Source organism: Dipodomys spectabilis, unplaced genomic scaffold, assembly GCF_019054845.1.
Source record: "Dipodomys spectabilis isolate Male_0828 unplaced genomic scaffold, ASM1905484v1 ptg000106l, whole genome shotgun sequence".
NCBI classification, from domain to species: Eukaryota; Metazoa; Chordata; class Mammalia; order Rodentia; family Heteromyidae; genus Dipodomys; species Dipodomys spectabilis.
Window position 1 is genome coordinate 456,567 of NW_024870783.1, and position 4,133 is coordinate 460,699.

A 4,133-nucleotide genomic window follows, 5' to 3' on the forward strand; every position below is an offset into this window, starting at 1 on the left:
TTCATTGAAGAGTTGGAGGAGTATTGGTGTGAGCTCTGCTTTGCAGGCCTTATAGAATTGAAAACCCAGAAATGAACCTACAGACTTATAGCCACCTAATCTTCAATAAGGGAGCTAAAAAAAATAGAATGGAAGAAAGACAGCCTCTTCAGTAAATGGTCCTGGCAAAATTGGTTAACAACTTGTAGAAAACTAAAGCTAGATCCTTATATATCACCCTGCACCAGAATCAACTCCAAGTGGATCAAAGACCCTAGAGTCAAAGCAGACACTCTGAAAACATTACAGGATGGAATAGGAGAAACCCTAGGTCTCCTTGGCACAGTTCTAAATTTTCTTAATAGAGACCCAGAAACACAACAAATCAAAGAAAGGTTGGACAAATGGGATTGCATGAAATTGCAGAGCTTCTGCATGGCAAAGGACATAGCTAGAAAGATCAATACAACGCCCAAGGATAGGGAGAAGATCTTCACTAGCCATACAACAGACAAGGGTCTCATATTTAAAATATACTTTGAACTCAACAAATTAAATCCCCCAACAACAAATCTTCAAAGAAACAACTGTCCAATAAATAAGTGGGCTAAAGACTTAAAGAAAAACTTCTCTGAAGAAGAAAGAAGGATGGCCAATAGATACATGAGGAAATGCTCAATCTCCCTAGACATAAAAGAAATGCAAATCAAAACAACATTAAGATACCACCTCACCCCAGTTAGAATGGCAAAAATCAAGAGCTCTAATAACAACAGATGCTGGAGGGGATGTGGACAGTAGGGAACCTTACTGCATTGTTGGTGGGAGTGTAAACTTGTGCAACCACTTTGGAAAGTAGTATGGAGGTTTCTCAAAAGACTCCACATAGAGTTCCCCTATGACCCGGCAATCCCACTTTTGGGCATTTACCCAATTGTTCACAAACAAGACCACACTAAACCTACCAGCACGGCTATGTTAATTGCAGCATGATTTACCATAGCTAAGATATGGAACCAATCCAGATGCCCCTCAGTAGATGAGTGGATGAAGAATATCTGGTATATATACACAATGGAAACCCCAGGAAACATAATACTAAGAAAAGTAATCCAGAGCCAAAGAAACATAAACTGCATGTTTTCCCTCATTTTTCTTATTTATTTTTTTGTTGTGAAAATACTGTACAGAGGGGTTACAATTACTTGGGCAAGATAATGAGTTAATTTCTTATCAAGCATTGTAGCCTCCTCCTTTGTTTCCCCTTTCCATCCCTTCCCATCCTCCCCTGGATCCTCCCACCCATTGTCCTCCCTCCCACCACCAAAAATAACGACTTGTACATCTCATTGTTGCAATGGGTCCACCTGTATCCCTATTTAAATGATTTGTTTTTTCTCTTCCCCTCCACAAATTATACCAACATCAAATGCAGTGAAAGCAGGGATTATACCATGGGGGAGAGACATACAAAGCAACAAAGAAATATTCTTATAAATGTGTTAGAAACAATTGCATGAAACAAAAAAAAAAAACATTTGAATACATATCTCAGGGTTCATTTACCTAACATCAACTTATCTGACCGTTTCTGCTTGTCTCAGACATATACTAGTTATTGCAAATAAGGGAAACAATGGGACCTATGTCTCTTTGGGTCTGGCTTACCTCATTTAATATAATTTTTTCCAAGTCTTTCCATTTCCTAATAAATAGGGCAATGTCATTCTTTCTGATGGACGCATAGAGTTCAAATGTGTATATAAATACTACAGTTTCTTGTTCCATTCATCCACCGAGGGGCATCAGAATTTATTTATATGGTCCTGCTGATGGCTTTAGTGTGACCTGGTTTTTGGTCATTTGAATAGATGTCCAGAAATGGGGTTGCTTGCTATTTTCCTTAAAGGCAGGTTTATATGTCCCAATTTTAATTTTGCATATCGAGTTATTTCAAAATCAGTACAAAGAAGCAGTGGATTTTAGCTACCAAAGAAGTGGATACAGTGTTCACTGCAGGAAACTCCATCCACACCACCTAGTGATAATGAAAGATAAATCCAGGTCACACTGGGCCTGTGAGTCTGGCCCAGGTACTCAATCTATGCCTCTGGGTGAAGTCTTCCAGACAAATTAGCCCTTCTATATTTCCTGGTACCTCAACCTCTAGATAATTTCCAGCTTTGAGGGTCTTCTTCCTGCAAATGTCAGTCATCCTCAATATAAAACATCCATTTGCTCCTGGTCCTTGAGATCACATCTTTTCTATGTGATCACCCCATAGATCTCACAATCTTTCCATAGTTTCACATTTCCTGTGCCCAAATGGTGCTGCAGCTTGATGGACACAACCAACTCACTTTGAATAGCATCTGGGCTGACACCTGATAATATACAGGATTCCAATCCCAAGACTAAGAACATCGGGCAAAGGAGACAGAATGGCTGAATACAAAGTGTTCTCTATATGTTCTTCCTCCTTTGGTTTCCTTTGGTCTTTATCAATGACATTTAGAAACCTTCTTCCCATCTGGGCACAATGGACACTCCTCTTGGGTCCTAACTCTTCCCTTGTCCAGCATGTGGTCACCAGTATTATGTGGTAACATAGGAGAGTGACAGATTAGGTCAAAGTCACTGGAGGATGGTTTCCTGTCCATAGTGTTTGTTAGTTCTATAGAAAATGTATGAGCATTGAAATGGCTCTTTTCTCCTTCGGTGTGCTGGTTCTGTTACTTGTTTTCAGATCCTGGGAGCCATCCTTGAACATTTTAGCCTCAGGGCCAACACTCTACCAATTGAGCCACAACTCCACTTCTGATAGTTTTGGTAGTTTATTAGAGTTGGCTTTGAATGACCATCCTCAGATGAAGGCTTCCTAGCAAATAGGTAGGATTACAGTTGTGAGCCACTGGCACCTGGCTGAAATGGCTTGCTTTGGTCAGAGTAGAATTTTGGCAAGATTTTCTAATTTCTGTAAAATTAAAGGTCACATATTATGACAGAAAGCAGCCAATAAGAAGGTTACAATAGGGCTGGGAAGGTGGCTCAGTGGTAGAGCGCTTGCCTTGCACGACTGAGGCCCTGGGTTCGATTCCTCATCACCACATAAGCAAAAAGAAAAAAGCCGGAAGTGGCGCTGTGGCTCAAGTGGTAGAGCACTAGCCTTGAGCTGAAGAGCTGAGGGACAGCGCCCAGGCCCAGAGTTCAGGCCCCACGACTAGACCCCCCCACCCCCGCCAAAAAAAAAGAAGGATACAATAAGAAGGTCCCATTGTAACATTGAGATGTGCAAGACACTATGTTTAAAATGAACTTTACAACTTTGGGTGGGGAGAGAGTAGTTGGGGAGGTGGAGAGGAAAGGTAATAAAAAGGGAAAAACAAAGGAGGGGGGTAACAATGCTCAATAGGAAATGTAATCGTTACTTTACTCATGTAACTGTAACCCTCTGTACATTATCTTTACCATAAAAATAGATATTAAAATAATAATGATAGTCTCTTAAAAGGTTAATCACTTATTTTCACAAAAAAGCCAGCCCAGGCAGGAATGTCCATGAGACCCTTATCTCCAATTAACCACTAGAAAACTGGAAGTGGTGCTATGGCTCAAGCAGCAGAGTGCTGGCCTTGAGCTGAAGAGCACAGGGACAGTGCCCAGGCCCAGAGTTCAAGCCCCACCACCTACAAAAGAAAAAAAGTGTGAATACATTTTCAAATACAAATTATCTTCAAAGAATACTTTGAATCCATTGTATTTTCCAGCAGTATGTTCTAATAACTGAGCACATGACATATTTTATATTGATACTCATTTTCTAAGAATTCAAATTTGCTATTAAGTAGTAGGCCTGATGGTAATTTTTTGAGATTTAAAATATGTTTTTCTTCCTCTTAAAAATAGTATTAGCATAGAGGAATTGTATAAAGGGCTTTCATTGGTATATTTACAAGATGATTATAATATACATTGATCAAAAATTCAAAATATATACTATTCTTTATTATTCTTTATTCACATACATTTCTATGACATATATGCCTATATCCCATATATGTTACATATTCTTTATAGGACACCCAGGTCACATATATGTCATATGTGTTACATACATTGCATGCATCACATATGCCATATATTTGTTATATGCA